The 13,492-nt window shown below is 37.0% G+C and overlaps 1 protein-coding gene across 7 annotated transcripts in view; it reads right to left on the reverse strand.

Annotated features, from left to right (window-relative positions):
* The window catches only part of LOC128015952 (receptor-type tyrosine-protein phosphatase T-like), a 247,730-nt gene that overhangs the window by 160,218 nt on the left and 74,020 nt on the right, over window positions 1–13,492 (reverse strand). The window lies entirely within an intron of this gene.

The following is a 13,492-nucleotide window of genomic DNA, read 5'->3' on the forward strand; positions in this document are numbered from 1 at the left end:
ATAGAATAGAATAGAATTCCGTTTATCACTTTCGCTCACACAACATTACGGTACTCATCAGCTATCATTCCTTTCAGTGATGTCCTTCTTGACAAATAAAACACACACACACAAACACACACACACTATATATGTATGTATACATGACCAATTAGGGTAAAAATTTAGAATAGGGAACACTTATTCACTATAAAAGAGATAGTTTGATCCTGCCAGTTATCTCTTAAATGGACCATTGACACTATCTACAATCTCAATTAGGAGATGTCAATGGTTCACTTGAGAGATAGGTGGTAGTAATGCACTTATAAGTCTGGATCCACTGTAAAGCAAGAAGAGGACCACGCATCAGGTGCCTGCTGTTGAGAAGAACACGCTCAGGCCATAGTGTTTAATTTGGTTTTGTTTGTGTATGTTTTTAAACTCCCAAAGCCATCCACTTACATTATAAGACTGCAATGGTTTGAGTTCAAAATCTTGGTTTGTGTTCTACTGAAGAAACAAAGTCACTTACATCTTGCCCTGATGCCCTGGCGGTAAGCAGATAAACATAACATTTTATGTGAATTATCCCTTTAAGTATGACTTTTCCCTCAATACATTCCTAATTTGCTGCCTATTAATATAGTAAGTAAGTTAGTTGTTAAGGTTAGGTATTGGGTAGGATTGGGGATGTAGAACATGGTCATGCAGAATAAGGCATTAATATGTGCTTAATTACTACTAATAAATGGCTAATATTCTAGTACCGCTAATATGCATGCTAATAAGCAACTAGTTAAAAGACCCTAAAATAAAATGTTTCCCAAATTGGTTAAATATAATATGTTGAAATGATTTATATAAAATTTATATAAAAAAGAATGCATTTTCCAAATAAAAATATATAATATAAAAATAATATATGTTCAAGAAGGGAATATTTGCACACAGCAATATGTGCTATTGACTGAGTGTATGGAGGTAACAAATCAGATGATTATGGAGAGATTTATAGACAAGCAGTAACATTTTTAAATCAATCTTATATTTGACTGGCAGCTAATGCAATTAAATCAAAACTGGTGTGATAGACTCATGTTAGCACAAAGAAGCTGAGCCGCTGCATTCTGAACCAACTGCAGACAAGTAACACATGACTGAGGAACACTGATATACAATGAGTTGCAGTAATCCAATAAAAACATGCATAACCATTTCAAACTTCTTTAGAGACAAAAATGGCTTTACCTTCAACAGACGGTGAAGATAAAATGAATAAATAGGTAATGAACAGAATGTTTTGATGTTCTTAATGTTTGGTATCTTATACTCTTTTCCCACACTGAAGGCTACATTTTCATCTTCCACATCATGTTAATGGCCTTTAGTGTCTTTGTAAGCAGAATTCATCACATAACTGAGTAACTGAGTAACTGCCTGCTATAAAACCACACTGAAACTGTAAGTGCTGAGGCACTATTTATGAAATGATTCTGCGGACAGCTTTACATCAATTTTACTCCAATTTTATGAGACAATATGCAGTCTTACAGCCTTATGAGTAGTTTTGTACAAGTCACTACCAACAATGGAACTGCATTAGAAAGAAGAAAGAGGGCTTCAGAGAATACAAAAATCATGATTAACTTAAAAAAAAATAAAGTGACAATCATTTGCCACATTGAGGGGAAACCATTTACTTAGACTAAAGACCCAAAGGTGGATTTTATTATATTTGATTTTTTTGATAAATTACAGTAATTAATTCTGAGTTCTTTAAAAATGTTCACAAAACAGTTCTTCGCATTCATGTCAGGTAAAAGGTTTTAGCCTTAACAAAGGTGAAGCCTGGTTATCAGTCAAAACTATTCAATCGGGATTTAAAAGCAATTATAGCACTGGCCTGTTCTTGATTTGGTGTCTGTGAGACCTTAGAATTATTTGACAGCCTGTGTGTATATACAGGTCCTTTCACTAGGGACTATTCTGAGCTGTGACATGCAAAAAAAAGGGAGTATATCTACTATAATATATGTTGCTTGCAGTGGTGGACGAAGTACACAAATCAAGTACTTGAGTAAAAGTACAGATACGTATAGTAAAATATTACTCCAGTAAAAGTAAAAGTACTCCTTTTTCAATCTTACTCAAGTGAAAGTACAAAAGTACTCAATTTTTTATGTACTTAAGTACAAAAGTACTGAAAGATAGATGTTTGCAATTTTATATAGGCTACTTAATTTAATGTTATATTAGCACATATTTTTTTATAATCCTACTGCTCAAAATACCTGGGATTTTTTCCAAAATAACCACTATATGGAGTCAAGATATATTTTTGTTGTTGATATGGACTACGCTGATGAGAGTAATGTTCACTGTGAAGCTTACACTGTGATGTACCTGAGAGAAAACAGAGTTGACCATCTGTTTTTCACCAATAAGAACAAAGTAATTTAAAGTTTGTTTTACAGAACATCAAAGTTACAGTACAGACCAAAAGTTTGGACACACCTTCTCATTGAAAGAGTTTTCTTTATTTTCATGACTATGAAGATTGTCGAGTCACACTGAAGGCATCAAGGGCTATTTGACCAAGAAGGAGAGTGATGGGGTGCTGCGCCAGATGACCTGGCCTCCACAGTCACCGGACCTGAACCCAATCGAGATGGTTTAGGGGTGAGCTAAGGGCCAACAAGTGCTAAGCATCTCTCGGGGGAACTCCTTCAAGACTGTTGGAAGACCATTTCAGGTGACTACCTCTTGAAGCTCATCAAGAGAATGCCAAGAGTGTGCAAAGCAGTAATCAAAGCAAAAGGTGACTACTTTGAAGAACCTAGAATATGACATATTTTCAGTTGTTTCAAGCTTTTTTGTTATTAATATAATTCCATATATAATTCCACATGTGTTAATTCATAGTTTTGATGCCTTCAGTGTGAATCTACAATTTTCTTAGTCATAAAAATAAAGAAAACTCTTTGAATGAGAAGGTGTGTCCAAACTTTTGGTCTGTACTGTAACTTTATATATGACATGATAATAAGGCCTGAAGTTAGGAAGAACATTATGGAAAATATAATTATATTTTCATAATGATTTTTTCCTTCTCAGACCTTGTCTATGGTTTAAAAACTACCCTGGCCAAACGGGGTGCATCTCTTCCCAGTTTAATAATTACTGTAGTTACCATGTTCTGAACATCACATCCTTTCTTTTCTACCCAGATGTAATCTCTCTCTCTCTCTCTCTCTCTCTCTCTCTCTCTCTCTCTCTCTCTCTCTATATATATATATATATATATATATATATATAGGTGGTTGAATAAAAATATTTGGACATTATTTAAAAAAATTACCTCAACTTAGCACCAACAAGCTTGTTAGCTAGACAGTTTTCATCAGCTAACAATATTTACTTATTTTCAGTACGGTTATGAATAAACATTCATGTCTGTCTACTCGTCTAGGACATTTTAATAAAACTGTTAACATTATGGCAGCGGGGAATTTGAACGTGCATGAGTTATTGTATTTAATCTGTGTTATTTAAAGTTGTTGTTGTTTTTTTTTTTTTTTACCTAATATTGATGTGTCTGCACTCGAGCATTTCAGTGGGCTTAAATAGATCACTCTTTACAACGGATTTAGTTCCCAAACAACTGAAAATTCTGACCTTACTTTTAGCAACATAGACGCACGCGCGCTCACAAGATCTCCCGGTTCTTACTTCTGGAGACTCGCACTAAACGGTTCATTTGAATCAGTGAGTGGTCGACTCCAGAACAGCTGCAATCGGATCATTCTAATTCCTAAACGAATCATTTGGTGCGATTCACGATCCGATTTAAAAGTTTATTTTGAAAAGACTCAGTTCGTTCATGATGAATCAGACACCGCTTCTGCGTCTCGGAGCACGTGATATATTATAGGGAGTAACGATATGTTTTATGAAATGTAGTGAAGTAAAAAGTACGATTTTATGCTTCGGAATGTAGTGAAGTAAAAGTAAAAGTTACTCAAAATAAAATTACTCAAGTAAAGTACAGATACTTGAAAAATGTACTTAAGTACAGTAACGAAGTAAAGCTACTCCGTTACTGTCCACCACTGGTTGCTTGCAAAAATGTTATTTCATCCGAACATCTAAATTGCCACCAATGCAGAACCAGCCTTTTTGGATCTGGATGGTGTACTTATGTCAAGCTATGTGAATATGTAAAGGGCTAAGTTAAAACATCACATACATGGGTCAAAATCAGTCCCAATTTTTCCCGACACCTTTCTGCCTGGTAGTGCTAAATCACCATGCATAATTTGCCAGATAGGCAGAGGAAGCCATTGCCATAACACCCCATTCATCACCAGTATTATCTAAGACATGACCACAAGACCCGAGAAGAACCTTGAGCCCTGGGATGAGGCCAATCAATTCTGCACACTGATCCAATCTAGCGAAGGCCCCCTAAACAGCGAGTTGGTAGTGAACTCGCCTGATTGCATTTCATATTCAACCCTCTCAGCCCACGTGCATTTTCCATCAGGTATTCTGAGCAGACATCTATATATTCCCCACCGTTGATGACTGCCAATATATATGGTCGGGCAAAATGAAGCCTTTGAACCGAGAGGTAATTTAGACCAAACCTACAAGCAGGCAATCAGCCCTACTACCAGGGTCAATACGAGTGTCCTCAATCACACCATCGCTGGCTTCACTGTCTTAAGCTGAGCTAATGTGAAATCAGATGTAATGGTTCTATGATAAATAATTCAACACATTTTATTCCAGGTGGACTGCTGGATGCACAAAACACTCTTGACAAATCAGCCTGCATGAGTATGACAACACTACAAACATGACTGTGACTGGCACAATCTTGCGGTGGGACTTTGCACAAGAATTTTAAATGGAAATGAATGTTTACATAATGAAGAATGCAATGCTGCCCCAGCTCTTGCTGGAGAACAGATTAAAAACACGTAGCCTCCAAACTGCTTCATTGATATTACCTGAGTTCAATTACCTCCTGGAGTCCCAATGCATTGGATGCACTTACATTTCATGTATTAATGAGTTCTGGGATGAATCAAAATATTATTAAAAGTTGAATATTTGGAGAAATTCCTAAGAATGATATACAACTTGTTATGCGCATTCTCAAGGGCAACACTATTTGGATGATAATTATTTTTTCCTGCAACTGTGGCTGCTGATAAACACAAATCAATGGCGATGAAGATTTCTCTCAATACTTACTGCCGAACGAAAAAGGCTTCTGGAGTAAAACGCAGCACTTGGCGCTCTCCTGTACTAAAATCGATAGCAATATGAGAGTTGTTCTCGGCTATCAGCAAGCGTGCCATCAACAAAACAGTCCTCACAGAATCACAGATACACAACTGGTGATTTAATGCTGTTCACATCAACCAATAACCAGTACATGGTTTTCGAGACCAACGTCAAGGCAGATCCATTACTGTTTTTCTAAGACAGCAGAACAGTCTGTAAAACATCTTCATAGGGGCAACATGAGGCAACCCGATAAGGTATCGCTTCAGTGCTGCTTGGTTGACAGCTGTCACCCCTGCGTTAATGTGAAGTGATGTTATGTGAATTCATTTATGTCTAAACGCCCTTGATTGGAAGATTTATCGGTTCAAACATCTGAGAAGCAGTTTTACAATTCAGTGCAATTTACATCAATCTTAGAGATGCCCAGCCCTTGTTCGGCGATTTCAACTCATTTTCTCAGAGAGGATTCTTTGGCATGTGGCTACAAAGTACGGAGAGGACTTGCCGGTGAAAGTCATTATTCCCTCGGAGTATTTCCACTGGGAGCTCTTTGCACTAAAAGTCACATTCCCCCCATCATAATATGATCCCCCACATGACAAATAGCAAAAATTCTTCTAGTTGTCACTTTAATATGCAATTATGGCAGGTCCCTGTACTTTGGGCCCTCTACTGCTCGGTCTGATAAAGTCACGGCATTCCTCATTTCTGCCGGGCAGTTTTATCCCATGAACACTAAAGCACTTATTTACCATTGGGCCAAGCAAGGGTTATAATCCGCAATGTACCGTGGAAAGGCTAATGCGTTGAGAGAGAAAACACAGAGAGGAATAAAGAGGAAGTGAGGAAAAAGCTTCAATAGGTGTGGAAGCCAGATCCCTTTGAGCATCCGTTAAAATATTCATATATATATATATATATATATATATATATATATATATATATATATATAAACTACTCTCAAAAATCAAAAGAGTCAGTATGACTAATGCTTTTATACAGCAAGGATGCATTAAATTTATAAAAATTTACAGTGAAGACATTTATAATGTAACAAAAGATTTCAAATAAATCCCATTCTTTTAACTTTTTAATTCTTTAACTTTCTATTCATTGTACATTACTGAAAAAATTTATTACGTTTCAACAAAAAAAGTTTCAAAATTAATACGAAATATTTTTTAAGCATCAAATCAAAATTCAAAAATTAATTCTTGAAGGATCATTTGACACTTAAGACTGGAGTAAATATGCTGAAAATTCAGCTTTGCATCACAGGACGAATTACATTTAAAATATTTCAAAATAGAGAATAGTTTATATTGCAATAATATTTTAAAGCATTAATGTTTTACAGTTATTTGGATCAAATAAATAAAACATTGGTGAGCATGGAAGACTTAAAAAAAACATTAAAAAAAAAACATACCATCCCTTAAATTTTATAATGTATTTATGATTATAATCAATTAATAATTTTGTTTCTAAACTGACACCTTCCAACAGCGTTTGTCTCTCTTGAGCTCACTGTGAGGGGAGGAATAGGAAAATACAGCTGAAAAGTCACATGATGGGACAAAATTGGCTTATTACCCAGTGAATGAGATAATTCCCATCTATCATGTTCACAACTGATACACAAATGACCTGAGAGGGAAATGGACAGACTAATTACTAAGTAAATAACTCAGCCACTCGGACATCACACTTTTAGTCACATTCAAATCTAAACAAAGCTGAAACGACTTGTGAAACAAAAAATGAGTCAATTTGTACAGATTTTTTCAGTTTGGTAAAATTAAAGGTGTACCTCCTTGCCAGCAACATTAATGACATTTGCAACGCTTAGAGACGATTTGTTGACTATTATTAATAATATCCAAACGACACTTAGTAACTAAATTTCTAAAAGATAGAAAAGATATGCTTTATACTGTATTTTTGTAGTGATTATATATAGCATATAAAATAAATAAGTAACAGAAACTTTGACTTAAATTTGGTTTAACCTGTTAACTGTCACTCACGTTTTTGAAGATAGACATGAATGTGCATGATACAAACCTAAATTTTTATAATTCATGACTGAAAACTTCACTTCACTTCATCTACAGCGATATCATTGACTTGATTGCAAATAAAAACAGACACTATTTCAACTGAACAGAGATGACATAACTGAATTCAATGATGAACTGCCTTTAACTATCATTTTGCATTATTGAGACACTGTTTTCCAAATGAATGTTGTTCAGTGCTTTGATGCAATGTATTTTGTTTAAAGCACTATATAAATAAAGGTGATTGATTGATTGATTGAAAACATTTTGTAACATGATTTTGATGTACCATTTACATGGTAATGCAATGTCTGATTTTAAAATGGGTTTTAAAGGATGAATTTTGAGATATTATGTTTTCAAGTGATATATAACTTCTGATGATTTCTAAAATGTGATAGAGAAAAAGGCAACGATGAAGTCTTTTTTTTAAACAAAGGTCAAAGCTCCTTTTGTAATGTAGATTTCTGAGGGTGCACTCTTGTCATAAATTCATCTATTACTTTTCCTACATAATGTTTAACAAAAAATATCGGTAAAATATATATTTGGGAGTCTTAGACCTTTCCAACGATATATAGTTTGTCAAGATTAGATTAGATTTGTAATATAGTATAGTCAACGTAGGCGTCCCGTATACGGGACGGGGTGACATTTAACAGGTTATATATATATTTTTTATCTTTAAGGGTAAACCTAACACCCTTTTCTTTAACCCAAAAACTGTGTAAACATCAAAAGCATCTGGAACATTATTTTACACAAAACAAACAAACAAATAGATAAATAAATAACACTTTGTTTCCTCATATCAGAAGTCCACTGTACAGCCCTGTTTCGGGAGAAATGGTGATGCGTCAGCTGCAATCATTTCGTTTGGAGCAGCTGCGAGCGAGAGAAGATGCACGCCTGATTCCCTCCTCCCAATGAAAGGCTGCAGATGGGCCATCCCTTCATAAACAAATACATATTCTTCAAAGGGGTCTCAAGAGTACAGTGTCCTGTGCTCCATTTGACACATTTAAGCACAGCAAATTCCCCATATCCCTTCTCACTTCATGGAGGCTGTATATGTGAAAGTGAGTGTAAAAGGAAAAGAATGGATGATTTTTATGGCAGAAAGACAGGATGGGAGACAGTTAGCTACTTCAGCCAGGCCCCATATGTTTGCTGCCCTGGATGTGTAATGGACCTTCAATATATGCCGCTATCTGTCTCCTCTCTGAAGCCCTGGTTATTACTTCTCACGCATGCACACCCATTTTCCATCTCAACCCGAGCAGAAACAGCTTTGCCCTGCTTGTCGCGCCAAATGATATGAGATTGGCGTAGAATCAACAAGACCCACCAGCTGTGTGCCGCAATTCGTCAGGGCCCTCTGAAATGGTGCCAGCCTTTACTAACAATTCACTTTTCCCATGAGCCCTTGGTGGGCCTTGTTGCAAACCCTCGAGCCTGTGATAATCTGATAAGTGGAAAATCAATAACTGAAGTGGGGACACCACCCTTGGCCACCTTAATGCAAATCAGTGAATCGGTTAATGTCAAATCCAATAAATACAACTTCATCTGTGGTTAAGGATTCCCGCTCACTCTCTGCTTCACTAGACTTCTATTTGCTGATTGGCTATAGAGGAACTGATGTTGATAGGAACTATTGAAATCAAGGGTAAATGCATATGTAAATAGGGAGCCCGCCAAGGTTTTTCTTTTTATTTATTTAATTAATTATTTATTTTAACAGAACAGACAGCTACTTGATCTAACACAATGAGGATGTGTTTTGCATAGTGGCATAGATAGATAGATAGATAGATAGATAGATAGATAGATAGATAGATAGATAGATAGATAGATAGATAGATAGATAGATAGATAGATAGATAGATAGATAGATAGATAAATAGAAGAAGAAATACAACAGGGAGAAAGATAAAGGAAGATGCAGAAGAGGCCAATAAAATACACATCTCTATGTCTGGAAAAGATTCATATTTTCTGCTAAACAGTCTGGATGACAGAATACGAAATAATGAATCTTAGTTAACAGACTGCAGATATGTGTATAAAAAGTGGAACCATCTAAAACAATAAAGGAACTGTCTAAAAGCAGAGATAGTCATTTTCTAAAGCAGAGAAAGCCAATTAAAACTCAAGCTCCATTTACCCTCAAGTAACAAGTAAATTTAGCTCTAGGTGAACAGATTTGTGTCAAATTAAGAGCTGTGTTGGGACAGAAGACCTGCTTGCTCCAAACTCACAGTCACCCAGCCCACGTCCAGGTTCATGACAGGAACAGGTGGCCGAGAAGAGGGGCACGACAGCGGCGCCCTGCTGGCCGTGTGCGCCGAGGTGAACTTGATGCTTATTGCACCTTGTCACACAGCCATAAATCCAGTATCTCTTCTCTTTTTTGCTGAAACCAGTCTTTCTCGTACATGGACCAGGTGTCCTTGAGTTCCATGTGTGGTACAACAAAGCTGGAGCACCACAACAGGAAATCTATGTTAGGAGTGGCCGATAAAAGATACAGAAAACTGCTAGAAATTGTGATCCTTGTAGAAAGTGACTTTTAGAACAATTGTCCAAAAACACCATTGAAATATTATAGTTTTAAACTTTCCAAGGTTCTGCCCTCTTAGTTATGGTAGTTAATGCTACAAAGCTTTCCTACTAGCACATTAACTAATCAAATTAAGTTAAAAATCTGAATCAGAAATCAGAGAGAGCATTATTGCCAGGTGTGTTTACACATACAAAGAATTTGTTTTGATGACAGAAGCTTCCACAGCACAAACAGAATGACAGTGCCGACTTCCCAAGCTTGTGCATCTTTAAACGCTTGAACAGCGCGGCTGCTTTGCCAACTACAATGTTCAGCAAAACATCTGAGTATTCAAAAACCACTAGAAGATTGTGTGGTGTGTACTCCAGAATGTTCAGCATTTCACCCCCAGTAAAACTTACTGTGTTTAAAAAACAACAGAAAGGAAAAACGTTAAAACAGCAGGAGAGCCATCTTGATGCGACAGAATAATTATAATTAAATAATTATTACACAAAATAATAACTGTTAAATGATATTTTATTGTATTTTTGTTCTACATTTTTACATCTAGTAATAATCGAGATTTAAATGAAGTAAATGAATTCAACTTTAAAGGGGGGGTGAAATGCTATTTCATGCATTCTGAGTTTTTTACACTGTTAAAGAGTTGGATTCCCATGCTAAACAAGTGTATTTTTGGTTGCCAGGGCAAGACAACCCTGCACAGATTACCAAAAGAGAAACAGCATTAAGGGACCAGTGGATGGAGTTTATTTTTACAGAGCATCAACGGAGTTGTGCAAGTGTTTTTGTTTGTTCCCTGCATTTCGAAGATGCTTGTTTTACAAACAAGACCCAGTTTGACGACGGATTTGCGTATCGTTTATTTCTTAAGGATGATGCAATCCCAACGAAAAATGGTCACGATTGTGTGTTGGAACCGCAGGCGGTGAGTAAAACTGCTTCAAATATCTCTGCCTTCTTGTTAGTGCGTCCGCCTCCCATGCCGAGACCCGGGTTCGAGCCCCGCTCGGAGCGAGTCGTTGCTGCTGCTGCTCTCGTTCAGTTTCAGCCTCGGGATCTGATTCTGGATCATAAATAAACGGCTGAATCTGACTGTTAGCCATGGTTTGTTTTGGTTGGTTTTGTCCTCACGGTAAAGTCACAGCTTCCAAACGCTCTCAACGCAAAAGCCTACTCGCGCTCGTGATTCTTTAGCTCCGCCCACAAATCACGCCTCCAGCAGGTCGTGTTTTTCCTGGAAAAATCGGTACAGACTATCTTTCTCTTATGAATATAATAAAACTAAAGACTTTTTGGAGTTGTGAAGGATGCAGTACTACTATATAGGTACTCAAGATTAACAGGATATTGAGTGAAAACGAGCATTTCACCCCCCCCCCCCCCCCCCCTTTAACAAAAACTTTGAATGTTGTTTTTATTGAAAGCTTTAAAAATGTTTGAAAGGCCTTATAGAAAGAATGACGGAACAATAGAGCGGTAGATAGAATGATAGAAAGGTAGACTGAACGAAATATAGATGACAGACATACTAATGGACGGACAGACAGATAGTTAGATAATTCAGATTTTTTTCAGATTTTTAACTATGTCCAAAAGTGAAAAAAGAATTGTATGCTCCAATATACATTGTCATCAAGCAATTGTGATAGAAATGTTTGCTTGAATAATCCACTGCTAATCACTGCTCTACATATCTTGACTCCCACAGAGATACGTGTTGCCAGTTTGGTAGAGATATCTTGGCTTCTGTTAACTGTTATGGTGGACAGAAGTCCGTAGCTGCTTAAGTAGTGTCTGTTACTGCTCCCTTGAGAGCAGTTGGACACTCTCGCCTGTGCTACTGCTGTAAAATATTTCCCGCTGAACTCTTCAACTCCATTGAGGGAAGTGTATTCCTTGAGAGCGAGCCACGAGCTATTTTGTAAGCCGGTTATTTGAGGTTGTCCGTATGCTTTCACACAGGGATGGCCGCTGAAAGCCAAACTGAGGCACTCAAATCCCACCGACAGACAAGACCTTCACGGGTAACAATCAGGATGGACCCATCTTGGGTCAAAATGAAAACAGAAGCTGTACTCGTAAAGTTAGAAATTAGATGTACCCAATACAACTCCACAGGGGTTTCTTGGGGAAAGTTCTGAAGGGCATCAGAGCAGCGGGAAGAAATGGAGGAGGAAGATCAGAGAGAATGACAAAGGACAAGGCAATACTGAAGAAGAGAGAGAGGAAGTATAGAATAAACCCAAGTTCGATGTCTGGATAAGGAAATGGCCAACTTCCTTCTTTCTAAGGAATATTATAGGTCATTTACATCTTAATGTTGTCTATAACAGTATCCTGTGACCATTTTTACTTTTCACCTTTTTTTTTTTTCTTTTTAACAAAGTCAGGGATGAGTCAAAAAAAAAATTGTGGTAATCAAACATTTATTATTTGTTATTTATTTATTTATTTAACTTTATAATGGTTCGCGGGCTAATCATTTGATGTAACTGGATCTTTTTGAACCAGTTCATCAAATCGAACATAATCGTTTTAAACGGTTTGCGCCTCCAATATGCATTAATCCACAAATGACTTGAGCTGTTAACATTTTTAACGTGGCTGACACTCCCTCTGAGACATCATAGGGTCAGTTAGAATATTTTGAAGCATCGAAAATACATTTTGGTCCAAAAATAGCAAAAACTATGACTTTATTCAGCATTGTCTTCTCTTCCGTGTCTCTTGTGAGAGAGTTAAAAACAAAGCAGTTTAGTGATATCCGGTTCGCGAACGAATAAAGATGTAACTGGATGTTTTTGAACCAGTTCACCAAATCGAACTGAATCGTTTTAAACTGTTTCCAATTCGCATTAATCCACAAATGACTCAAGCTATTAACTTTTTTAATGTGTCTGACACTCCCTCTGAGTTCAAACAAACCAATATCCCGGAGTAATTCATTTACTCAAACAGTACACTGACTGAACTGCTGTGAAGAGAGAACTGAAGATGAACATCAAGCCGAGCCAGATAATGAACAATAGGCTGACTCGTTCACGAGTCAAGAACCGTTTCTGTCAGACGCGTCCGATTCGTGAACCGAGGAGCTGATGATACTGCACATGTGTGATTCAGAGTGTCTGAACCGAACTGATTCTTTTGGTGATTGATTCTGAACTGATTCTGTGCTAGAGTTATGAGCGCGGGTAAACTGAAAGCTTGAATCAAGGGCAATCATCGACAATGATGCCATTAAGTCGAGTGCAAAAGAACTGGTGAACCGTTTCCTTCAATCGGTTTATTGAATCGAACTGTCCGAAAGAAGTACTGGTGATCCGAAAACTGATGCAACTGGTTCTTGACTCGAGAATGAGTCAGTCTATTGTTCATTATCTGGCTCGGCTGGTGTTCATCTTCAGTTCTCTCTTCACAGCAGTTCAGTCAGTGTACTGTTTGAGTACATGAATTACTCCGGGATATTGGTTTGTTTGAACTCAGAGACACATTAAAAAAGTTAACAGCTTGAGTCATTTGTGGATTAATGCGAATTGGAAACCGTTTAAAACGATTCAGTTCGATTTGGTGAACTGGTTCAAAA

Source organism: Carassius gibelio, chromosome A6 (assembly GCF_023724105.1).
Source record: "Carassius gibelio isolate Cgi1373 ecotype wild population from Czech Republic chromosome A6, carGib1.2-hapl.c, whole genome shotgun sequence".
NCBI classification, from domain to species: Eukaryota; Metazoa; Chordata; class Actinopteri; order Cypriniformes; family Cyprinidae; genus Carassius; species Carassius gibelio.